The 27382-nt window shown below is 38.6% G+C and overlaps 1 long non-coding RNA gene across 1 annotated transcript in view; it reads right to left on the bottom strand.

Moving 5' to 3' along the window:
• Positions 1 to 24847, bottom strand: part of LOC113842930 (uncharacterized) — a 32510-nt gene extending 7663 nt beyond the window's left edge. Inside the window, exons 1-2 of the long non-coding RNA XR_003495861.3 lie at positions 24781 to 24847; positions 4190 to 4284 (exon numbers count right to left, since the gene is read on the bottom strand). This is a non-coding gene — a long non-coding RNA (uncharacterized lncRNA). The remainder of the gene's footprint in view (positions 1 to 4189; positions 4285 to 24780) is intronic.
• Positions 24848 to 27382: the final 2535 nt, after the last annotated feature.

Raw genomic sequence — 27382 nt, 5'->3', positions numbered from 1 at the left:
CTGTGAAGAACCCTCTCCTGATGTCAAGCCTAAACTTCCCCTGCCTCAGCTTAACCCTGTTCCCGCAGGTGCTGTCACTGGTGTTAATGGAGAAAAGGTCTCCTGCCTCTCGACACCCCCTTACGAGGAAGTTGTAGACTGCGATGAGGTCTCCCCTCAGCCTCCTCTTCTCCAGGCTGAACAGGCCCAGTGCCCTCAGCCGTTCCTCGTACGTCTTCCCCTCCAGGCCTTTCACCATCTTCGTAGCCCTCCTCTGGACACTTTCCAACAGTTTCATGTCCTTTTTATACTGTGGTGCCCAGAACTGCACACAGTACTCGAGGTGAGGCCTCACCAGCGCAGAGTAGAGCGGGACAATCACCTCCCTCGACCTACTAGCGATGCCGTGCTTGATGCACCCCAGGACATGGTTGGCCCTCCTGGCTGCCAGGGCACACTGCTGGCTCATATTCAACTTGCTGTCTAATGTATAATATAATATAATGTAATATTATTATGTATAATATAATGTAATAATATAATGTATAATACATTATACATATATTGTACATGGTCCCATTTAGGAATAATCAGTTACTCTCTTTCTTGCTCCCCAGAATTAGCAAAGCAAGAAGACAAATTAACCCTTGTCTGCTGACTTACAGTCTGGCTCCAGATCTAGTTTTGGGAAAACTCTAACAAAAAAATAAGTATTCTCTTGTGCCAAATGCTAAACCACTTCTGTGTTGAGCTGGCAGTGAGTTCACCCAAAGTATTTTAGGAGGCATTGACAGAAGGACTTCTCTTACTAATGCCAGTAAATTTACAAAGACATGAAAAAAATAGAATATTAGCTTGTTAAGTGTTATTGTGGGGAAGACTAGAGGGGTAAGGGTAGTTTTTTGTTTTATTTATGTATTTATTTATTTTTCTGGTTAGAATAAGCTACAAACGTTCAGAAAAGTGAAATTCTGTGATTAGTCACTTACCATCAGGTTTAAGAAAAATCCGAATAGTTAAATCAAGGTTTTAATATGCACCAAACAATTCTGGGGCACATCCCTTTTAGGGATGACCAGTTCCCACGGGATGTGTGGTGGACATTCAATGAATACAATATTTACAGTAAATGTGTTTTAAGAAAACAAGATTGGAAAAAGTAGAAACCAATAATTTCTCTTAAAAGTCCTGGATGAACTTAAGACACTTCTTGCTGAAAATGCTGATAAGTGGTCTTGTTATTTTCAGAAACAACTTTCTAAGATGCACTTTCACTACAGTTATAGCTGTCAGCTTGATTGTGCAACTGAAAAAGAAATTGTCATGCTGCTTTCCCCTGCATCCAGGATGGAAGCAAGAATCAAAAAATATAATAAAATAATTTAATTTATTTTGTTAGCACCATTTATTTCATCTCTTAAGGAACTTGTGGCTCTCTTGCTAATAATCAAATCACAGGTCTTACCATATGAATTTAATCAAATTAGGTAACAAATATTGTAATGCATGCTACAGAAGGTAATGTTAGACTGTATGCTGTTTCATTCATACAGAAATATCTCCTTAACAAAGCCAGAGGCAGACAGAGGCAAACAATTAATTATAATTAAATTATAATAATTAGTCACAAGATTGCCACTAAAATCTTGCAGAAATGGTGAGAGAGAACATAAATTTAACTGATAGTCTGAATTGTCGGTTTTGAAGGACATTGAAGTTATAACTTCATTGAAGTTATAACAATAAAATAGCGTGAGAAGTTGAATACCAAGGAGAATATTCTACTATACTGTAAACAAGAGACAGCTAAATTTGTTTGTTTTCTGATGCTTCTACAATTTTCTAGCATTAACAGGAAATTAATAATGTTAAAAGATATGGGATTTGACATTTGTTTTAAAAAGCTAGAAGCAAACCTTGTACCCTACCTTGTAATACAAATAATTTGGTTCTGATTTTCTTTTACCTTAAGTAATCTGTTTTTCATATTCCTATCTTGCATCCTTTAAAAAAAAATGATGCTGGTATACTAGTATTATATATTACTGATGCTAAACTATCTCTTCTATCTATCAGTACCATTTGACAAAATCAAATCAACTTTTTGTCATAAATTCACAACATAGATGAACAGCAATATAGTTCATCATTCATCTTGTACAACATAGATGAAACAAAATAGTTTATTTTTTAAATGTTAGCAGGAGATAGGATAGTAAGTCTATTAACTTGATGATGTGGCAGTCTTCTATCTTCAACAGAATTTGTGTCCTTTTTCAGTTTCTGTTCTTGGTGTGTGATGACAAATAGGAGGAATTGGAAATAAAGTGAACAGCATCCATGAAAAGATTTTGACCAAAATATTTTGATCCATATTCATGTTATTGGATCTGAGTTGTTCAGATTCAATAACATAATAAAAATATAAAATGTAATTTCAATAATAATAAAAATAATTTTATTTAAAAAATCTTCATGAAGTAGATTCAATAGAAAATTGTCATCAAAGTTTATATTCTATGTGTTCTGATGGGCAGTGATATGATATAAAGTTACTGAAGGTGGATGACTGAGTTTAATGTGTCCTTCTAGCACAGAGGTGCTTCTCTATAATGGAACTATGGGCTCACACTTGTTCCAGTGTCTACTAGGCTACATCTGTGTTAAGTTTATGTTCTGATCAGTTCGCATCTTAAGCCCACCAGGTTTACTGGCTGAAGGTAATAAGGTAATGCTGGTGAGTCCTGTTCATCACTGGCTTCTGCTTGTTGTATCATGGAATCACAGAATGGCTGAGATAATTTTTCAAGATGTTAAACAGGACTGGACCCAGTATTGAACCCTGGGGTACAGTGATAGGCATTAGCCTCCAAACTGATTTTTCAACACTAATCACCATCCTCTAGGGTCAGCCATTCATCCAGTTTTCAATCTACCTTACAGTCTGTCCACCCAGACCATCTTCCTTAGCACTTGTGGGTACAACCCATTAAGACCCATGGACTTATGTATGCCCACTATGCTTAAGTATTCCCTGACCTGATACTCTTCCACCAAAGACACATCTTCCTTGCTCCAGTCTTTCTCCTTGGTCTCCAGGACCTGGGATTCCTGAAACATGATGGTCTTGCCAGAAAAGACTGAGACAAAGAATGCATTCAGTACATCAACCTTTTCACTCTTCCTTTTAACAAGGTCCCCTGTTTCATTCAACATCAGGCCTGCATTTTACCTAGTCTTCCTTTCATCACTGATGTACTTACAGAAGCCCTCCTTGTTGCCTTTCACTTCTCTAGCTGAATTCAGTTCCATTTGGAGTTTAGGCACAAACTGTATCTATGGTGGTAACAACCAACAATATTGCTAGCTCAATCTTCCTCAACTATCCAATGACCAAAATGGCATATACTTTAATAAATATATATTTTCTGCATGAAGGGATTTATAAGTATATGAATTTAAATGTTATCACTCAATCACAGCACTTGATGGACTATAATGGATATTAACGTTTTGTTGGGCATGTGGATCATAGACAAGTCACCAGATTTCCCTTTCTCTGCCTTGAGCAAAGTTGATATCCCCTTCCATTTCAGACAGGAACACCCACAGTATCAGGACACCAAGAGTTCATGGCAAATATCAGAAACCCCTTCATGTTCTGTGTCATGTATCCCACCTAGAAAACACTGGCTCACACTCTCCAGCTGGGATCTTCAGGAAAAAAAAAATTAAAATATTCACTTGCACAGTTGCACAGCAGTGTCCCAAAGGTCATATGCATTGTCACAATCTGCTGCATGTTGCAGAACATTTGCTAGCCCAGCAGGAGCCGTGCCATCAAAATTGGTGGACAGGACACTTCAGGCCAGTTTTGTCTAATTCAGTGCTGTTCCAGACAACAGTCCCATGAGGGTAGTTCAGGCTGTAATATACTTATTCTTTACTCACTGGAAACCAATGTAAACTGTGCACTCATGTCAGAAGGACTGGGCTTATACCATGTTTTCTCCCATAGAACACCTTAAAACAAACTTCTTACCTTCCTTCCAACCTTTACAGTTTATGGGATAATGAACTCAGAATGTGCCCACAGATATTTTGATACCAAGCTTGCTCAGCAAGTTTTCCCTACAAAGCTCAAATATATTCTTTTGATGAATGAGTATGCTGTAGTCATGCTATCTTCTTTCCTTCACTTCATACTTACCAAACTCTCGCTTTGCATTGTCCTCACTGGGCAGTTGATTATATTCTGGCAAAGATGTTACCCAGGGGATGAATGGCCACACATCCTAGAAAATCCTTATAAAATAAAAAAAACTGACAGTTAACTGATTAAATATATTTGTTTCCTCAGGAAAATTACAAGATAAGCTCTACAACAATAAGACATACAAGAAGGAAGTGGAAAACAGAATCACAGCATCACAGGCTGGTTGAGGTTGGAAGGGACTGCTGGAGGTCACATGGTCTAACAACCCATCTCAGGCAGGGCCACCCAGAATATCTTGCCCAGGACTGTGTCCAGACAGTTTTTGAATGTCTCAAAGAAGGGAGACTTTCTCCATAACCTCCCTGGGCAACCTGTTCCATATCTCTGTTACCCACACAGTATAAATGATCTTTGTGATGTTCAGAAGGAACCTCTTGTGTTCTCTTTGTGCCCATTGCCTGCAAGAGAAAACCTGCAAGACAAAACCTGCAAGACCTGCAGACATTTCATTTGCCACTGTGGACAGAGGCTAAGAGAAAAACAGGTAGATATGAAGAAAGTGCTAGTAAAGACTGATGTTTGTTTAAGAGTTTAGGAAGCAAATTGAATTACTCAGTATGTAGTACTGAACTAAATTGGTTCCCAGGTCAATTTAGTTCAGTATTACAAACATGCAAGATTTAGGATGGAGGACTTCATTTGGGGGTTCAGACACACTAAGATGAAGTTAAGCGAGGAGTACCGTTCTACCAAGGTAAACACTCTACCATCAGTCTGTCTGGGATTGTTTCTGACAACCTTCTTCATTGAATCAGAGCATTGGCTAAGACTGAAAAAATATGATTTGGGAGTCAAAACTGTAGACCAAAATGTTCAGGCATTAAATAAATATATACATACATATATATATATATGTATATATAAAACAACATAGTAAGTTAACTTTCCCATAAGGAAAGGTGCTAAAATCCTCCATTTATCTTCATGGCAGAATCACTGAAGAAATATAAAAGTTTGTATTTGGTGCAATGAATATTATCTATGTTTACACATGCCAGAAATATGCAATCTAATTATCGTTCTGTCCCTGTTTCTAGAAGAGCTTTATTCTCCTCCATTCCTCATTTCTGCCAGCAAACTGGAGAGCAGCAAGGGCAGCATCCACATAAGCACCAGAAAGTGACTTCTGGGAGTGACAGCAAAACTCCTAAAACTTCTCAAGGTCTAGAAATGCCCCTTGAGCTGTCTCTCCAGTGCATACTCCAGAGACCCTGGTAGACCCTGGTATTCTTTTGCTTGTTGAATCACCTCATACATCTGGCCAAGACACTCATTTTACTTCAAAAGTCTTTTGTGGCTTTTAATTGTTCTCAGAAATACCAGCGACAAACCATTCAAAACAGATCAGAAGAGGTCTGGGATCTGTCTGTAGGGACATATTGGTGTTTAAAAGCTCACCCTATATATCATCTGAGAAGAGGGAAAAAAAGTCATTGTTATATCTAGATACCATCTATAACAGGACAGGATGTTGTGCTGGCTGTATCTGCCCAGCAGCTATCTGTGAATCTCAAGCTATGGCCAATACCCAAGCTACGTCCCTCTTTCCCTGTCAAGAAGACAGAAAGTTGACTTGATCCCAATTTAGCACAGGACTTGAACAAATATGTGTAGCTTGGATGATCATGGGGAGCCTGGACTGGAGTGCAGTCTCAGTCTTGAGGATCACAATGTTGTGGACAGCCTTCTGGATATAATTTAGATCTGTCATAAACCAGATGAGACTTTAATGGGAATAATGCCCAGGCCACCTGTGATGGATTAGCTACCTTCCTGGCTAGCTCTTACAGACCAGGTCTGCACTGATGGATCATAGCCAGATGGCATGAGATACTGGGTTTGTTTCAGTGTGACAGTGTTTATAATGAGGATTGGCTCCAGTGAGAGGTGAGAAGGGCAAGAAAAGACATAAATCTGGATGATGAGAGTAGTTTGAATGAACAAAAGGACATGTTGGAGAAAGGGTCCAAGGACCAGTGCCTATAGCATAGGGCTGCTGGTGTGCTGGAGAAATGGGCCAACCACTTCTGGCTGTGGTGCTTGTTTGAGTGACTTGTTCTGGCCTGAAATCCTGTGGCTGCCAAGATCAGTTCAGTGCTGTTTCCTTCAGTCTGCTGATCTGGGCTGCAGGGCCTCCATTTATGGGATTTTTGTTTGTTTGTTTGTTTGTTTGTTTCTTTTCATTCTCTTATCCACAGGGGGACTTATCAGATAAAAGAAGTTGGTGGAGTGACAAGGATTGATTAGCAGTCAGGTGGAATGGGATTTTTATTTCTGCCTCCATAAACACCTGAGTGACAGTCAGCTGTGTGTGACTGTGGTCTTACCAATAAGTTTGTGTGAGAGTGTCTTGAACTAAAACATTGTTCATTTAAACATTCATATCTCTAAAATGTAGGAATATTAGGTAAAGGAATCAAATACTGTAGTATTTCAGCTTCAGGGAACAGCTGAAATAAATAGGCCATGTTTCAGAGAGATGACAAATGCTGTGCAACAAGATCTGGGGGTATTCCACAGGTAATTGTCTTGAAATTAAGGTGAATATGTGAAGTTTTTATTGAGATATTTAAGACGATAGATGGTACATTTCAGATCTAATTGCTCTTTTTCTCACGCATCACTTTGTACTGGAGACTCCAGAGGTATATGATGAAATTATAAATGCTCTTAAAACCTGAACAAGAAAATACCTCATTGCATTTCTGGGAGATCTTTGCAAGGCTCAAATTTCTGAATGCAACAGATTATCTATTATTACTATTTTTATTACTATTATTATTATTGTGGAATAATAAATTGAGCCCTTATTTAACTTCAAATCCTGATTTTCATTCAAATTTCTGCACAACAAGCAGGATGCAGATCTTGTAATCCTTTGAGCTGGATGGAACTCTAAAGTGTAACAGGATTAGGTTGGATACTAGGAAGAACTTCTTTACTGAAAGGGTTGTTAGGCATTGGAATGGGCTGCCCAGGGAAGTGGTTGAGTCACCATCCCTGGAGGTCTTTAAAAGACATTTAGATGTAGAGCTTAGTGATACAGTTTAGTGGAGGACTGGTTAGTGTTAGGTCAGAGGTTGGACTAGGTGATCTTGGAGGTCTCTTCCAACCTAGATGATTCTGTGATTCTGTGAATCCCCCTGCATCTGTTTAGGATGTTGCAGCATCATAGCTGAGATGATTCTTCATAGTAACTATGCTAGTCCTATTAGAAGCTGGAATAAGCACAAATGTAAGAGGCTGGAAGTGCTTAGGTGTTTGAAAGATGGTCAAGATATGGTATGAAAATAAGGGTGAGAGCACTATAGTGGAGAGGACTGATTAATGTGTGAGGAAAACAAAAGATTGGGTTGAAAAATGGAGTAAAAAATATTATAGAGAGGAATCCCAGATCATAGGGTAGGGAGACTGAAACACAGGGGAGAGAGAGACAAAAAACGATAGCAATATTTGTAAAGCAGTCTTTTATGAACATTGTCAGAAGCATATTGTCTCAGTACAGTATGCTTATTTCCCGTGGCATAGTAAAGCAGTAGTAATGGGTTTGGCCTGTTAGTCTTAGAACATGATTGTAAAGATTGAACTTTGTTTTATGACTTTAGTTTCAAAAGCAACTAAGCAACTAAGAGCTCATGATAGGAAGTGATTGCTACCTTACATGAACAGGAATCTGATATAAGGGCTGAAAACTGAAGAGCTCACCTTGTGACTCCATTTTTTTTTTTTTTTCTTTTAGCTGTTAATTTCTGGAAGTACATTTTTTTTTTTTTTTGAGGTTGAAAGGGACTTTTGGAGGTCATATACTTTAACATCCCATCTCAAGAAGGGCCACCCAGAACATCTTGCCCAGGACTGTGTCCAGACAGCTTTTGAATATCTCAAAGAAAGGGGATTCCACAACTTCTCTGCACTACCTTTACTCTGTTACTCCATTACTCTGTTACCTGCACAGTAAAGAAGTTCTTTGTGATGTTCAGATGGAACCTCTTGTGTTCCTGTTTGTGTCCATTGCCTCTTGTCCTGTCACTGGGCACCACTGAAAAGAGCCTGGCTCCATCCTCTTTGCACGCTCTGTTCAGGTATTTGTAGATGAGTTGAGATCCCCCCTGAGTCTTTTCTTCTTCAAGCTGAGTGATCCCAGCTCTATCAGTCTTCCTCCTTGGAGAGGTGCTCCAGTCCCCTGGTCATCTTTGTGGCCCTGCATTGGACTCTCTCTAGCATGTCTGTGTCTCTCTTATACCAACGAGCCCAGAACTGGACACAGTACTCCAGGTGCAGCCTCACCAGTTCCGCATACATGGGAAGCATTATCTCTTTTGACCTGCTAGCAGTAATTTACTTAATGCAGCCGAGAACACTTTAGCGTTCTTAGAAGTGAGGTCACATTTCTGGCTCATGTTCAACTTGAAGTTCACCAAGACCACCAGGTCCTTTTCTGCAAAGCTGTTTTCCAGCTGCATGGCCACCAGCATGTTCTGGTGCACTGGGACTGATGAGTGCATGTCTTTGTGCTTCTCCTTATTGAACTCCATGAGGTTCCTGTCAGCCCATTTCTTCAGCCTGTCCAGATCTCTCTGGATGGCAGCATGACCTTCTGGCATAACAACTATGATTCTATGATCCACTCCTCACATCTTTGTTTCATCCGGAAACCTAATGAGGGTGTACTCTACCCCATTATCCGGATCATTAATGAGAATGTAAACAGGACTGGACCCAGTATTGACCCCTGGGGTACACCACTAATTTATAGCCTCCCACCAGACTTGGCACCACATTGTATTTAGCATACTACTTCTTGGTGGACATGTATGGAGAAACGTCACTTATTTAAACCTCAACTTTACACTTCTGAATTCTGTAAAGGCTGGCTTCTCTCCATTATGTTATCCTAGGTGCATCTCTTAGACAGTCTAAGGCAAAGTGCTTTGAGAGAAAAGGGATATGAAGTGATGAGTTTTTCTTAAGTCCAATTTCTTCCCATGGGTATTTTATCACTCTTAACAGTGTAGCAGAAGATACATATAGCTATAAATATATTGGCTTTTGTAGCAATAATTTAGTCTACAAGGAATAAAAGGAATTGACTCCTTAGATTCCAGTAAAATAAACAGGAAAATTCCTGTTTCATCTTTTATGATAGTTTCCAGCAGACATACATGAATAAATAAATAAATAAATAAATTTATGTATCAATACATTTCATTTTGCAGTGGTTGTTAATACCACTTGGTTATGTTTGTTATCATTTTCTTAGTAAACCAGCAGACTGAGAACAAAAGTAAAATTAATATAAAACTTGTGTAGAAAAGAGCCTGTGATTGCTTCAGTTTAATATATCTTTTCCAAAACACCTGTTCTTGTTGTTTGTTTGTTTTTAATGTTATTTTGAATACTGTGAGCTTAAACTCAACAAATACATTTCTAGGACTTAAGAGTTGTTTAGGGGATTGTTAAGCTGACTGGGATAAGTGAACCCACAAAAAGTGATGGAAATAGAAAAATTAATTTTCTAAGGGAGAAGTTTCAGTTTAGAGTGCAATTTGATATTAGATTATATTAAAATAAAATAAATAAAATAAAATAAAATAAAATAAAATAAAATAAAATAAAATAAAATAAAATAAAATAGAATGAAGTTCACAGAATCACAGAATCATCTAGGTTGGAAGAGACCTCCAAGATCACCTAGTCCAACCTCTGATCTAACACTAATAAGTCTTCTACTAAATTGTATCCCTAAGTTCTACATCTAAATGTCTTTTAAATACTTCCAGGGATGGTGACTCAATCACTTCCCTGGGCAGCCCATTCCAATGCCTAAGAACCCTTTCAGTAAAGAAGTTCTTCCTAATATCCAACCTATAACACCCCTGGCACAAGTTTTGCCCATTCCCCCTCATCCTGTCACCAGGCATGTGGGAGAACAGACCAATCCCCACCTCTCTACAGCCTCCTTTAAGGTACGATAGTAATATTTGAGAGGACGATAGCAATATCGTAGAGTGCGATAAGGTTGCCCCTCTTCTCCAGGCTGAACAATCCCAGATCCCTCAGCTGCTCCTCGTAAGACTTGTTCTCCAGACCCCTCACTCGCTGGAGCACCTCGATATCCTTCTTGTAGCGAGGGGCCTGAAACTGAATACAATATTCAAGGTGCGGTCTCACCAGATCTGAGTACAGGAGGATAACCACTTCCCTAGCCCTGCTGGCCACACCGTTTCTTATACAAGCCAGTTACATGACTTTGTTTTTAAAAAATAACATCTTAACATTCAAAGAATATTTAAAATTTTAAAAAATAGTGCACAAGGTAAAAAAAAATAATCTTTTTTATCTAGGAAAATCATTTTGAGTAGAGGAGGTCACTGAACACTCTTACTTTTACACAAATTACTCATTGAAACCCCACTTGTATGTGTAGCTCTGGCAAGTAAATAACAAAAGAACAAAGAAATGAAAGGGAATGAAACAGAGAAAGAAAAAAAAAGTTAACATTTAAGTATTTTATAGCAATTACTTTGATTTTCTGGCCACAATGCTGAAGGTGTATGCCTGATGTTGAATTCTTTGGCTTTAAGTTATTAAAACAAGCCAATTAATCTAAAACAAACAAACAAAACACCTCCATCTTTACTATTCATTGCCTGCCATTATTTTCCAAATTTGTTTATTCAAATCTATACTGACACACAATATCTAGATATTGTAGGTAAGGCTGGAGGAAATATTCATGTCATTTAACTATTCTAACCAAGGTTGAACTTTTCCATAAAATAACTTATTTGTGAATTGGTGTTTTCTTATTCACAGGTAAAGTCCAGCTGAGTGCAAAAGACTTCAGAGAAGGTTTATATGTCACTTTCATTAAGTTAAAACACATTTTAAGGATTCATGTGGGACTTGCATGATAAATAGACCATGTTCTTGTCTGCTGCATAGGGGTGAATTTCATCCTTTCTGAGCAGCTAAACTGATAGGAACTTTAAATAAAGCACATATTGACACTGTAAGGCACTATTAAGGTCTACAGTGAACCACGGTGATGAACCATGACCAAAGTACTCCCAGAGTTGTAATAATTCATTACTGAAATAGCTTCCTTCTAATGACTAAGGCTGACTGTGTCAAAGAGCTTGGACTCCTAACCCCAAGGCTTGTTATGTAGCATTAAATAAATCTCACTTTCTGTTAATTTACCTGCTGTATCAAAGGCCATGAATCATAGCTGACATCAAGATTTGGATTGGTATTTTATAAGGATCTCACTCTGATTATTGGATGAAGTGATTTTAGGCAAGCCTGGGCTTACACTACCAAGGGGTGTTATATATGGATAACATTGAAAGATAATTCTGTATTTTTCAGAGTTCTACACTCATGAGCTATTGAGCCAGCTGTCTTACTCTAACTTTTTTTTTTTTCTTTTAATAGTAATAATAATAATTATTATTATTTTTATTTTTTCCCCAAAAACATTTGGAAATAGGTTCATTCTGTTGTTGTACCAGCTGTCAGTGAACACAGTCATGTTTCTTCAGTATATTTAAAGTCCACTGATCTTTAATTTTTTTCTGGCTCTGCCAGGAAGCAGCTTGATGAGAAATGGAGGGTTAAGCCTCCCTCAGGCACCACCACTGGGTATTGATTGATCACAGAACAGAACAGAACAGAACAGAATTTCTAGGTTGGAAGAGACCTCAAGATCATCGAGTCCAACCTCTAACCTAACACTAACAGTCCCCACTAAACCATATCCCTAAGCTCTACATCTAAACGTCTTTTGAAGACTTCCAGGGATGGTGACTCCACCACCTCCCTGGGCAGCCCGTTCCAGTGCCTAACAACCCTTTCAGTAAAGAAATTCTTCCTAACATCTAACCTAAAACTCCCCTGGTGCAACTTAAGCCCATTCCCCCTCGTCCTGTCACCAGGCACATGGGAGAACAGGCCAACCCCCACCTCGCTACAGCCTCCTTTAATGTACTTATACAGAGCAATAAGGTCACCCCTGAGCCTCCTCTTCTCTAGGCTGAACAAGCCCAGCTCCTTCAGCCGCTCCTCATAGGACTTGCTCTCCAGGCCCCTCACCAGCTTCGTCGCCCTTCTTTGGACCCGCTCAAGCACCTCGATGTCCTTCTTGTAGCGAGGGGCCCAAAACTGAACACAGTACTCGAGGTGCGGCCTCACCAGAGCCGAGTACAGGGGGACGATCACCTCCCTAGCCCTGCTGGTCACAGTGTTTCTGATACAAGCCAGGATGCCGTTGGCCTTCTTGGCCACCTGAGCACACTGCTGGCTCATATTCAGCCGACATTCGACACAACGAACAAAGGAGAAAGTGAAAGGTGAATGTCTTCCCCCTGGGTCAGTGCTCTAACCACTGCATTACAAGAGAAAAGCACTTCATACAACACTCAAGCTGCTCTTCTAAATGGAAAGTGACAGCTAGCACCTTATGAATATCTCATTTTTTTAAGTATATATTGCATACACTCTGAAAATACACTTTTTTAGAAGCACTCTGAGATTTCCCAGGATATCTGTCTCGAGAGAATGAGAACCACCTTCATCAGCCTTGGTTCTGATTGCCCTACCCAGTTTGCAAACAACCCTTCTGACCTCATTGCACACAATGACAGAAGTGAGCTGCATGTAAGTCTTTGCAGATACAGCAAATGTTAAATGCCCTGACTAAATCACCATCTTTTCCTTTGCAAACAAACAAGCAAGCAACTATATGAGTTTTCAAATTTTTTCCTTCTTTTCTCATAATGGAATAATCTTCATATACAGAATCAGATAACCCTTGGAAACATGTGGGTGAATCTAAATAACCTTTCCTCTACCAGCATATAGCAATTACAAGGCCCAGTGGCTGCTGACTTTTGTCTATTTTCTTGAAATGACTTCATTTCTTCATTGGTCAACTGAAGTCTAACTTAAAGACTTCAGTTGACCAAAGGTATTCAGCCTTTTATGAACTTAATTTCATGTAGCATAAGATTATTTTTTCTTAATTAGTAAATAAAGACAAGTCATTCACTCAGATTTCCAAAATGTTTTTGATGAGATTCATTAAGAAATCTTTTAAAACAGATGAGGAGGTAAGGCACCAGTAGTAAAGGAAAGAACTGAATAAAAGAATGGAAAAACAGGATAAAATAGCAATTTTTTTTTCATTATGGCAAGGGGTTAACAACAATCTTCCCTAAGTTTAGCAGAAACTAATAAGTTTAGTAATTATCATTACAAATCATGTGTGATGAGCTACAAAAATGCAAAGGGTGAGAGAAAGGTAGAAGAAGAAAGAAAGAAAGAAAGAAACAAACAAACAAAAACAGGAACATACTGGACAGGAACAGTTTGCAATATTTTTATGCCATAACTATTTGTTTCAGAATTGTTTCAGAATTGCAATGTCAAACGTAGAACAGATCACTCTGGGAAAAATGTCTGAAGAACAGTTGGCAACAATTATTTCCTTTAAGAATCTCCTATATTGTAATGTTATAAGGAGATGAAATACTCCAATTATTTTACTTCAGAGAAAGTTCAATAATGTAAATACTCTAACAATCAGTCTTAAAATTTATCTCAGAGAAAGGGTGACCTGTGGAAAGTTGAAATGTAATACCACCATCGACAATACCCATCTTGTGAGAGAAAACACAGACTCTTATGTCTGCATTTCAGCTGTCAGACTACAGCAGATTTAAATTCTCATCCTATATACTTTAGAAGAATAGTAGAACATACACAGGAGAATTCAAGTCTTCACAAAAGGTTATCTTTGTCTGCCTTGTAAACAGATGGTTACAAACATCTCAGTCTGTAGGCACAAGGGTTCCTTTTCCACATCTTAAATGGGCACACAGTCTACTGAGCTACTGGGGAGTGATGAAACTGTCACCTCTCCCAGAAGTTTTGAGTAGTGAACCCTTTATTGCTTAAACACTTTTGACTATGCCACCAGCAGACTATTTCATTTAAGGTGCATTAAGATTATTGTCAAGTATAGCAACCTGCTCACCCCAGGTTTTCATTTTGGGAAGAAACAATGAAATATTTATATACTTGCTGAAATGCTAATCAGCTTTCGTTTGAAAGCCAGGCCAAAATATTAATTATTCTTACAGCTTTAGTCAAGGACAAAGAGCCTGCTGATGAGCTACAGAGGGACTTCATCTTACATAAATGGGTTCTTTAATGGAAAATGAAATTCTGTGCTGAAAATAAATCAAATAAAAAAAATACAAGGAGCTCTTAAATCACTTGTCAAATTTTGCAGTCTTCAAGACTCAGAGCAGCAGACTGAAAAGGGACAAAGGCATCTCTGAAGACTTCTTCAGAGAAGTCTGAAGACTTCTGCTTCAGCTGCAGTAAAATTTCATGCACTGTATTAAAATACACAAAGAATGAGATTGATATATTTCAGAGCACATGATAGGGTCTGTAGGTATTTGTATAACGCCTAATCCTACCTTTACTATGTGGCATTGGTGGAGTATTTCTCCTGAAAAAACAATTCAAAACATGATGGGATTAAGAAAATCAACAGAATGGATAAAGGGCATAGAAGGCTCCCTGAATGAAAAACAAAATCATTTTATGAGATTGGAAGGAAAACAAGAGACAACCCAATATAATAAACATGTATAATGAATTTGGATAAGTAACATCTGTTTTCTCTGACCTATGTCACAAGGAAAAAAGGATATTACATAAGCCTACAAGGCACCTTTATAAGTTTCATCAGAACTCTGTGTAAGAAAGCAAACACAGAAGTCAGGAAACTGGAATGGCTGAGTGAGGACCTGCTGGTAAAACTGAGGTACAAGAAGGAAATCCAGAGGCACTGGAAGCAGGGGCATGAGGCCTAAGAAGAGTACATGGATGCTGCCTGGATGTGCAGGGATGGGATCAGGAAATCCAAGGCATAAATGAAACTGAGCTTGGCAAGGAATGCAAGGAATAGCAGGAAGGGATTCTATAGGTACATTGCTCAGAAAAGGAAGGCCAAGGAGAGTGTAACCCCTCTGATGGATTAGAAGGGTGAACAGACATGGAGAAGGCTGAAGTACTCAACAACTTCTTTGCCTCAGTCGTCATTGCCAGTCAGGCTTCCCATGTCTCTCGTTTCCCTGGACCTGTAGATGGGGGCTGGGGGATCAAAGTCCCTCCCACTGTAAAAAAGAGTGGGTTCAAGACCATCTGATGAAACTGAACAGGTACAAGTCTATGGGGCCCAATGCCATACATTCCAGGTGTTGGCTGATGGAGTTGCCAAGCCACTCTTCATCTTATTTGAAAAGTCCTGGAAATTAGGTGAAGTCCCTGATGACTGGAAAGGAGGGAAACATCACTCCCATTTCTTAAAAAGGGAAGAAAGGAAGCCCCAGGGAACTACAGACCCATAAGCCTCACCTCTGTGCCTGGCAAGATCATGGAAAAGTTCTTTCTGGAAGCAATGTCAAGGCACAAGGCACAAGGAGGTGATCCAAGGCAGCCTGCATGACTTCACCAAGGGAAAATCATGTCTGACCAATCTGGTGGCCTTCTGTGATGGAGTGAATGCATCAGTTGACAAGGGAAGACCCACCAATGTCATCTACCTGGACTTCTGTGAGGTACTTGATACAGTCCAATATGACATCTTGTTCTCCAAATTGGAGACATATCAATTTGAAGGGTAGACTATTTGGTATATATGGAATTGTCTGGATGGCCACACCCAGAGAGATGTGGTCAATGGCTTTATGTCCAGGTGGAGACTGGTGACAAGTGATGTCCCTCAGGGGAATGTCCTGGGACTGTTACTGGTTAGAATGGGTGCAGAGGAGGGCCACAATGATGATTAAGAGGCTGGAGCACCTCTCCTATGAAGACAAGCTGAAAGAGCTGGGGATGTTCAGCCTGGAGAAGAGATGGCTCCAGGGAGACTTCATTGCAGCCTTTCAGTACCAGAAGGGAGCTTATAAAAATGATGAAGAACAACTTTTTACTTGGGCAGGTAACAATAGGGCAAAGAGGGGTGGTTTTAAACTAAAAGAGGGGAGATTTAGATTAGATATTAGAAAGAAATTCTTCACTGTAAGGGTTGTGAAGCAACTGGAACAGGTTGCCCACAGAAACTGTGGATGCCCCATCCCTGGAGGTATTCAAGGCCAGGTTGGATGAAGCCCCAGACAACTTGACCTAGTGTGCGGCATCCCTGATATGTTGGGGAGGAGGGAAGGGAAAGGGATCTAGATGATCTTTAAGGTCCTTTCCAACTCAAGCCATTCTATGATTCCATGAACTAACAAAATTAAACTTTTTTTTTTTTTTACCTAAATGTCAATTAACTACGCATTTTCTTTCAACATAAAATTTGTTTAAGAATCACAATAATATTTAACAATCTTCTTAAAGGAATTGATATATTTAAATGGGTATTCAGACTATACAGATACCAACATCTACAATACCTCAGTTTTAGGAAAACAGATAATGAATGATAAAGACTATTTGGTAGGATGTGTTTATTCTTGTGTTTATTCTTAATTACTTACTGTAAGTTTTCAAGATTTTCTTGTAGTAATTCCTAAAACTGGATGTAAAGCTGGAGCACAACACCCCTAATCTTTTTCCTGGTCTTGGTCAGAGTGATTTTTCTCTTAGAATTGTTAAGGTTGGAAAAGGCCTTCAAGATCATCTGGTCCAACCGTCACCCAATCTCATTCACTAAACTATGTCCCTAAGCACCAGTTTCAACCTTTCCTTAAACACCCCCAGGAACTCCAGCACTTCCCTGGGCAACCTGTCCCAATGCCTGACTTCTCTTTCTGAGAAGAGTTATCTCCTCATTTCCAACCTAAACTTCCCCTGGTGCAACTTGAGGCCATTCACTCTAGTCCTATCACTAGTTATCTGTGAGAAGAGGCTGTCAGGTAGTTGTAGAGAGCAATAACATCTCCTCTGAGCCTCCTCTTCTGCAGACTAAATAGCCCCAGTTCCCTCAGCTACTCCTCATAGCACCTGTGTTCCAGGCCCTTCACCAGCTAAGTAGCTCTTCTGGACACACTCCAGGGCCTTGATGTCTTTCCTCTGCATAGATTTCCAGCCACTCTGCCCCAAACCTGTAGCGCTGCATGGGATTGTTGTGGTCAAAGTGCAGAACCTGGCACATAGCCATGTTGAACCTCATCCTGTTGGCCTCTGTCCAACCCATCCTGTCCAGGTCCCTCTGCAGTGTCTTCCTACCCTCCAGCAGATCAACACTTCCCACCAACTTGGTGTCATTTGAAACTTTTTGAGGGTGCACTCAATTCCCTCATCCTTATCATCCATAAATATATTAAAGACGATGGGCCTCAATACCAAACCCTGGGGAACACCACTGGTGACCAGTCGCCAGCTGGATTTCATTCCATCCACCACCACTCTCTGTGCCTGGTGACCCAGCCAGTTTTTAACCCAGCAAAGAGTGGACCTGTCCAAGCCATGGGCTGCCAGTTTATCCAGGAAAATAATGTAGGAAACCGTGTCAAAGGCATTGCTGAAGTCTAGGTAGACTACGTCAACAGCCTTCCCTTCATCCTCCAGGCAGGTCTCCAGGTCATAGAAGATGAGGTTGATCAAGCAGAACTTGCCTTTCATGAACCCATGCTGACTGAGTCTGATCCCCAGGTTGTCCCTTATATGCCACATGATTGCATTCAAGTTGACCTGTTCTGTCACCTTACCTGGCACCGAGGTCAGGCAGACAGTTCACCAGGTCCTCCTTACGAGCCTTCTTATAGAAGGGCATTACTTATATTCTAATTTATGAACTATAGTGACTTTTTACTTCTTTGTGTCTGTAATCTAATTACAACTCTTGCAGAATATCTCAGTGGTGTTTTGTGAAAGTAATTAATTACATTCTCAGCTTATCCATATTCAGTCTTTAAGAAAAACAACTATGTATTGTTATTGTTTTTTCCTCCCTTATCTTTTCTGAAAATCTCAGGGAACTCTTATTTTCACTGATATACATCTAACCACTTGTCATATTGCAAATTAAGAGAAGATAGCCACCATCTACAAAGTGAATAGCTAATTTTCATAAAGACCTTGGTATACATAATATTCATTAGAGCATGCTTAAATTGCACATTTAACCATACAGAAGATAAGAACTTTTTAAATAGCAAAGCAGTGAACAGACACAAAATATAAATAATGATATGGAAAGTGAACATTTGGAAACATTTAATAACCAGTGAGTTATCTTTTCCTCCTATGATCTGATATGTAAGAATGTTATAGCATAACCTTGTTCGACCTCTACCATAAAATTAATTATCTTTGCACAGACCCCATTTAATTGCTCATAAAATTGATCTGACTTTCCAGCTTTTATAGCAATCTGTATATCATCAAGAAAAGTGCTTAGAATAAATAAGACTTTTTTCCTATCTCTGTGATGTAATCATGAAATAAAATAAGTGTTCAATTGCATCTTGGCACAAGCAATAGGTATACACAGTGTGTATTATTGAGATATATACGTATACGTACATACTGTGTACGTATGCTGTCTTCTTAACATTTTTTCCAGTAGAAAGAACATATGAAGAGATAGCTATTTAATATTTTGACACCATTGAATGTCTAAGATCAAATGCCATAAAGGCTAATTTTATGAAATAAATAGTGTTGTGGAATTTGGTAGCATGTTGTACGGATTAAGTGATATATAGAAACTGACATTTTTAGCAATTTTACAGAATCAATCAGCAAAGAATGGAAGAATATACTGTCTAAAACATATGTCCAGTTTGAGCACAATGAAAAAAAAAAAAGGCAAAAAAAAAAAAAACATGTAGAGAAATTATACATAATTATCTAAATAAATGCTTCATCTCCCAATATATTCCGAGAAATCAAAATATTCAATAAATTTCCTGTGGGATGAGCTAAATTGTTTTTTTCAATGCCAGTGTAAAACACCTGATCTTATTTTAGCTTTCTAAAACTTTTGTGTATTTTAAGATAGCCAAAATTACATCAAAATATTTAATTTAAAACAAATAAAAATTCAAAAAAATCCTTTTTTTTTTTTTTTTTTTGACATTGTTATATTTGTCTAAAAGAACTGATGGAAAGTAGCATGAATCTGAAAACTGTCGAGTGACTTTTCCTAATTATCTCATTATTTTCTTATTAAAGATTGTGTAAGCAGGATTAGTCTTTGACCTACATATTTACATAGCCTATGTCTGTAATTTATTACCCTGGTTTTAAAGTACTTGAACTCAAGACTAGGGAGACAAGGGAGTCTTTTAATCTAAACTACCTCCTTGAAAGAAAACACAATACCAGTATTTTGGCTAAAATCACTTATATTTAAATGCATCATTCTGATACTTTTGACTCTGTGACCTTTGTACTCTGAAAATTGTCATATCAACATTGAGATGTATAACTGGTTGCTGCTAAATGCATTATTTAAAGCAGTACCTGCAATGACTTAGCTGAAGCTACTGTAAAGTGCTTTTGGCAGATATAGCTGATTTGTTTTGTATCAAGTGACAACATTAACTGAGAAAAAGACAAAAGAGTATTTTCCCCAGATGCTCCTACTCTGTGAAAGTCATTAATCAAAATGGATAATAAGAGAGAACTTTACAGTCAAACTTTATTGAATAAAAATTGTTTGCATTCATTACAAAGGGGCAATGGTGTCTGGTAGCTATTAAAAAATAAAATAAATAAATGTGTGAGGTTGCAACAAACTTTGGATTTGAGGCTAGATTTACATTGTTCTGTACAAGTGCAACATGCTGTAGTACTTTCTGACTGCTTACATCATTGCAGCTTTTGGAGTATGGTCTAAGTGAAATAAAAATCTCCTGTCTGTTATACCAAATTGCAAGTTAAACCTGGTCGTGCCCATGTTCCTTAGTTCATTGCTGAAGAATATTGGAGAGCTGCTCAGACAACAAAGACCTACCCCTCATGTCTGCCTGTCCAAATTTACACACACAAGTAAATTTGCTTCAGTCATGTCCCGTCCACTTCTTAGCAATAGGAATCTCTGCCCAGACCTTGTCTTGTGGTGGTTTAACCTGGTGGGCTCAGAACCACACAGGTGCTCCCTCTCCCTAGGTGGGATGGGGGAGAGAATTGGAAAGGTAAAAGTGTGAGAACTCATGGCTTGAGATAGAGACAGTCCACTGGGTAAAACAAAAGCTATGTGTTCAAGCCACACAAGGAATTTATTCACTACTTCCCATTGGTAAGCAGATGTTTATCCAGGAAAGTGGAATTCATCATGTGCAACAGTTTCCTGGGAAGCCAAACACCGTATCGCAGATGTTCTCCCCTTCCTCCTTTATTACCCCAGTTTTATTGTTCAGAATCATGTAATGTGTTATGGAATATATTTTTGGTCAATCTGAGACACCTGTCCTGGCTGTGTACCCTCCCAGCTTCTTGTGAACACGCAGCCTCCTCACTGGCAGTGCAACATGAGAAGTAGAAAAATCTTTGGCTCTGTGTGAGCACTGCTCAACAAAACCCCAAAACACCGATGTGTTATCACCACTATTCTCATCAAAAATCCAAAATACAACATCATACAAACCTCTCAGCAAAAAAAAATAACTCTCTCTCAGCCCAAACCATGACACATATTTACGTAGAAACCAGAATGACTTATCTGCCTTAGTTTACTTGAAGTCTTCCTAAGCAACAAGATTGGCACTTGATAAAGTGCTCAGGACATCTCCAGCTAAACATATCATCATGGTAACATAGGTGTTGGGATGAATCATCTCTTACAGAAGGCTTTGTACAACCCACACCACTGCTTGGGTGATGAGCCACAGTCCTTCTCCTCCTCTCAGAGTTAGCACCTAAGCATACACTCGCAGTAATTGCAGGGGTGTAAAGCTGAGAAAACAGAGCTCTGAGAATAATGATTAGCTGTGATGCAGCTTTGTTTGGCCATGGCAACCACGCCTGTGATGTCCCGCTTCATCTTTGCTTTTCATCTTAGGGAGGCAGCTAAGTCATTCCTACCATCACTCCTTCAACTGGGCTTTAGACTCCTCATTCTTTTCACTGCTATACTAGAGAAGGAAATAAACTCCTCTCTGTGCCCCACTGGTCCTTATTTAGGAATAAAGAGCTTTGATCAGGAGCAAGTCTTGAACATCTGAAGTTAGGTCCTGTCTGTGAATCATCAGTTTCTGAAGAGATTGTTTTATTCAGTAGGGTCTTGATGACTTGCACTGAATGTTCATTGCAAGGCAGAGATTAAATACTTTATATTAAGGAATACTCAATATTAAGGAAATAGCACTGTTCTTACCAGTACCGGTAAATCAGATGTGTCTGGCAAGGTTCATATAAAGGTGATTTAGCTTATCTAAGTAAAAAAAGGTATAACTTCTCATTGCAATTGCTCCCTCTTCTTTAATACAGGAAATAGAACAAGTTCTCTCTCTCTATATATATATATTATTCAACGTATGTTCTTTTACCATTTCTTCTTACATAGGAAGGGAAAAATTGAAGTTTTGTTAGGATTGCTTTCCTGAAACTTTCTGTATCAATATTTTATTCTTTTTGTTTTCTATATTTATTTTCTCTGTCTCTCTCTCTCTTTTTTTTTTTTCTTTTTTCCCCTACTTTTTGTTACATACCTTTCATATATTTTGTTTGTCCTGTGCATTTAGAGGGTAAGGCAGCCTCGATAAGTATATTCAAGTACACTTAATACTTGATAAATATTCAAGGTAAGAAGTCTTAGTGACCTCTATGATGATCAGACAATATTTATTGCCTAACTCCAGTGCAAAAAGAGCAAAGGGCTTTATTTTCAGAAATATTAGCCATTCCCAAATGACTTCAGCTGAACCAGTGAGGAGTCTTGAGGCAAATTTTGAGAGATCATCATGTTGCACCACTGAAAATCTGCCCCTCTCTTTGCAACCTCTATTTCACAGTACATGTGAAATCTCACAGAGTGATTTTGAATCGGAGTTTTTCTGGCATGCTCGCACTACCGCTGCATTTTCCTTCTTTTTTCCCCCAATGGATTTTCATCTCACAGACAAACAGAAAGGCAGAGGAGGGGAGGAAAGAAAAAGGAAAAAGGACCTTTTAAATTCTATTTCTGTATAGGGCCACAGAAATCCCTCAAGCTAAACACAACACAGACAGAAAAATAAGTGGGAAGAGATTATCAGGTGCCTGGCAAAGAGAGAGGTGCAGTCAGTGGTCAGGTGAAGGCTGCTTTGGAGGATAAGCAATTTATGTGTTATCAGTGCAATAGAGAGAACAGTAGCTCCCTACATTGAAAGGAGATTAAAAAGCAACAATAGCCTTTTCTGTACACCATAGGCCAATCTGCTAACTATATGAAAAGCTGAGAAGCTGCTTAGAGCTGATGTTTGTTTAATTCTTACCTGAACCCACTTGAACTGTGTAAATGACATGGTGTTTTCAGAACATATGCACATGTTTGCATTTGGAATCATTTTGTGACAGAGATTGTGCCCAGTTAATCCAGCAGTGCTATAAAATTTGTTGCACATATAAAAAATAACATCCCTCCCTGGCCCTGGGTAGCCTTGTGGTTCCAGAAAAGAATTTTTTCTTTTAATTTGTTTTTTCCTTTACAATCAATCACAATGGTGAGCAAACAGTAATCAAGGCTGTGTAATACAAAATAAAGTCTGAAGCAAAAGTGACCTCCTTTTCTGGATTAGGATTTGAGTTAGAAAATTTAAGCATTGGCTCAATCCAGTCCCAGGGTAATTAATATTCTTGATAAATCCATACTTCATATGCATTGCTTTGCAAGAGAGTGATGGAGGAGCAGTATGCTCAGGTTGTCAAGGCATTGGAACAAGAGTTAGGAGACAGGGTTTTTTTAGCTGTTACTGATTTTCACTGTGACCTTGAGACAAGCATTTATCCCTTCTCTTTGACCTTTGCCTCTAGGATATCAGACACATTTTTTATTTTTTTTTTCCACTACCAGCTGCACGCAGGCAGAGACAGGTTTCCAACAACGTGTCTGACAGCTTCAAAAGGAATCTTATAAGACAGTTTCTGAAAGTCCTTAACACACTGAGTACTGGAAACTGTAAGCAGGGAAGTACAGGAAACAGTACAAGACTGTAGAAGGGAACTGAGCTTCTTTAATATATGCTCTTATACAAGGACAGCATCTCTCTATGTGCATCTGGTCCTCTCTTACAACATCTTTTCAGACTGTGACTCAGCTGCCTCTGGGAGCACACAGATACAGAAGTAATAAAAATAGAAGAGATTCAAAAAATTTAGTTTACCTGAAACTATATATACTGACATTAGCTAGACTGCTGTAAGCCATCCAGAATTAATTCACTCCTGTGTCCATGTCTGATATGATTTGTTCCTAGGTAATCTGGATCAGTATCCGTTTTAGTTGCTTTCAAACAGCTGGAAACATGCTCAAACCAAATCACATACTGTGGTTATAATACCATACTAATAAGATAATTGAGGGATTCAGGAACTTGCACGCAATAACTTCAAGACAGTACTATAGCCATAGTATGCTACGCTCTTCCTGAAGTTTTTGAGCCCCATCCTAAAATATATTTAAAGTATATTATATTTTTGCATACCAAAAGGCTTATCCAGACCTTCATTATTTTGTTGGTAAGGAAAAAAAAAAAAAAACAACAAAAAAGCTTACTCTTATTGACAGCCCATTTATATGTATTTGTTCTTGTTATACCTTTACCCTTTTTCTGAAACAGCCTTTCTCTTTTCCCATGCATATGCTCCCCTGGTATGTGCACAGATAGATCTTTTCAACTTTCACACCAATGCATCAGATGAAACTAAACTTAATAATTTTCTTTCCACCTTCTGTTTTGCATAACATTGCACTATCAGAGTAGAGGTTTCCAGGCTATATTTGTAGATTCAGAAAATCTACACAGATCTACACAGCCTCATTGGTTGAAAGAAATATGAGATGGAGTTGCAGTTTAAGACAGAGACAGATGCAACTTGAATGAATTATTTGCATCCACTTTCCATTTTTCATGGCTGGAGGTATGCAGAATTACATTTTCTGTTCTTTGCTGTATCCACTTTTGGTTAATCCATTGACCAGAAAGCAGGGATAGGAATCATGAACTTTATCTGATTTGTAGAGCTCCTCTGAATTTTTGAACATGCTTTTGACCTTCCTTGGCATGGTTTGTTGTCTTATTTAAAGAAAAGACAGTAATATTTAGAGCCTGTCGTGGTTTAACCCGGCTGGCAGCTAAACACCACGCAGCCGTTCGCTCACCCTCCCACCTCCCTCTCTGGGACGGGGGAGAGAAATGGAAAGTGAAGCCCGTGAGTTGAGATAAAGACAGTTTAATAAGACAGGAGAATAATAACAATAACAACAACAACAACAACAATAATAATAATACAATTATGATAATAGTACTACTAATAATAATGTGTACAAACAAGTGATGCACAATGCAATTGCTCACCACCCGCTGACCGATGCCCAGCCTAACCCTGAGCAGTCCAGACCCCCTCCCCCAGCTAGCCACCCCTATATATTGTTTAGCATGACGTCAGATGGTATGGAATACCCCTTTGGCTAGTTTGGGTCACCTGTCCTGGGTCTGTCCCCTCCCAGCTCTTACTGCACCCCCAGCCTGCCCGTTGGCAGGACAGAGCAAAAGGCTGAAATGTCCTTGGCTTAGTATAAGCACTGTTCTGCAACAATTAAAACATCGGGGTATTATCAGCACTCTTCTCATCCTAAGCCAAAACATAGCATTCTACCAGCTACTAGGAAGAAAATTAATTCTGTTCTAATTGAAACCAGGACAGAGCCTCACTGCACATTTGTAAAATACAAAAGTTATGACAAAAATGTGTCATATATGCATTTTAATTTGTTAACCTTATCTGAAGTCTGGGATTTTGAAGAGAAATTTAAATCATCTTCACCTTCCTTTCTGAGCTGAAGAGGTCCTGGTTTATAGCGTATAGGAGAAAAACATTCACTCTTATACTTGATCTTCACCTGTCAATATGGTTATACAAGGGCTGATTCCAGTATTAATTGTTTAGATTTTTAACAAGCTACTCCTGCTTTATTGTGGTATAAGATCAGTCTCATTTCTGACATAAATTTATGTAAGGAAGGTTAATTCTTCTGGGTTTAAAGGTGTTAAATGTTACTGGTATTATTGCATAAAATTGATGGAATTTTATTATTCTACTTACAAGTCAGCTTTAAAAATACAGATGGATGAGTATCTTAACTGTATAGGCAGAATACTCTCTCACTGTCTTTTGTTTGCTAAACAATGACACAAGGAAGGCTCAGGAAATCTTGCTGATGCTTTTGTTACAGAGTCACAGTATTTCTTAAAGTGCAGGCTCATAAGATTGAAGCTATCATATTTTAAATGCTCATAATTTAATTATTGCACATTGTCTTTTCTAGCTGAATTATTGATTTCCCATTCCAGCTGTTCTGTCTGTAGTTTGTAATATGACTACCATCCACTGTCTGCTCACTGTTTTCTCCTATGGGTATGGATGTTGCATGATTGCTTGCACTCTTCCTTTTTCTTTCTTTCTCTCTTTCTTTCTTTCTTTCTTTCTTTCTTTCTTTCTTTCTTTCTTTCTTTCTTTCTTTCTTTCTTTCTTTCTTTCTTTCTCTCTCTCTCTCTCTCTCTCTCTCTCTCTTTCTCTTTCTCTTTCTTTCTCTCTCTCGTTCTCTCGTTCTCTCGTTCTCTCTTTCTTTCTCTTTCTCTTTCTTTCTCTCTTTCTCTCTTTCTTTCCCTTTCTCCCTTTCTTTCCCTTCCTTCCTTCCTTCCTTCCTTCCTTCCTTCCTTCCTTCCTTCCTTCCTTCCTTCCTTCCTTCCTTCCTTCCTTCCTTCCTTCCTTCCTTCCTTCGTTCTTTCTTTTTCCTTCCTTCCCTCCTTCCCTCCTTCCCTCCTTCCTTCCTTTCCTCCTCAGTAATTTTTGGTTTGAAAGAAATTTTAAATATTGTGTCTCAAAACAGTTGTATGAATCAGCAATTAACAAACGATGACCTTATCATCCATTATCAAAGGGCCTTGGTATTCACAAAGAAGTTCCCTTCCAGTCACTAAATCCTGATGCCGGTCTCAAGGCAGAAGAAATACGTTCCTTGTCAGACACATACAATCTTGTATTCTCACAATCCTTTTAAATCAGAAAGATATTTTTCTTTATAAGCAGTTTATATACAAGTTCTTTTGAAATACAGTAACCGAACAAGTAACATTAGAAATATTTTCAGTTATATATATATTATTTTCCCACTCCTTTTTGTAGATAAATGGTAGGGACAGGATTTATTTTATTTTAAATCTGCTAGTACTTCCTCTAAGCTTTGTAGGAATCAAATGTCTGATAACTTAACATAGTTTGTTCTCCTGCATGGGCCAACCTCCATGAAGAACCACTTAGCCCATGACAGTCTGATAATTCCTTTCATCTAATCTGTGAACATCATACCTTATAGCAGTCTTCCAATACTTAAAGTTGACCTACAAGGAAGACAGGGAGAGTCTTTTTAGTGTGTAGTAATAAGAATAGGGGGAAAGTTTTTAAATTAAAAAGGGTAGGCTTGGTTTAGATATAAGGGAGAAATTCCTCACTCAGAGGGTGGTGAGACACTGTAACATCTTGCCCAGATATGCTGTGGATGCCCCATCCCTGGAGGTGTTCAAGACCATGTTGGATGGGGCTTTGAGCCACCTGGTCTAGTGGAAGGTTTCTGTGTTGGAACTGGATGATATTTTAGGTCTCTTCCAACCCCAAATATTCTATGATTCTGTGATTACATTATCATAATTATTTGACATTTGGAGGTGGGTCTCATAAGTTGCTCCGAGGCACTTCAAAATGAAAAATTATTGTTTTTCTGACAAAATATTTTCTCTTTCAGTTTTCATTTGCTCCAGTTTCTTATGAAAAAAAAAATAGAAGTTTTAGTCCTAAGCATATTATGTTTTTCCACATCCCCCCAAATTACCTGTTTGAAAAATAGGGAAACTGTTAATTTAAACAATATATGGTTAAAAACATGGCTTATTTAAGTCT

This window comes from Anas platyrhynchos, chromosome 2, assembly GCF_047663525.1.
Source record: "Anas platyrhynchos isolate ZD024472 breed Pekin duck chromosome 2, IASCAAS_PekinDuck_T2T, whole genome shotgun sequence".
NCBI lineage: Eukaryota > Metazoa > Chordata > Aves > Anseriformes > Anatidae > Anas > Anas platyrhynchos.
The sequence above is the reverse complement of the archived record's forward strand: the minus strand, read 5'-3'. Positions and strand labels throughout refer to the sequence as shown.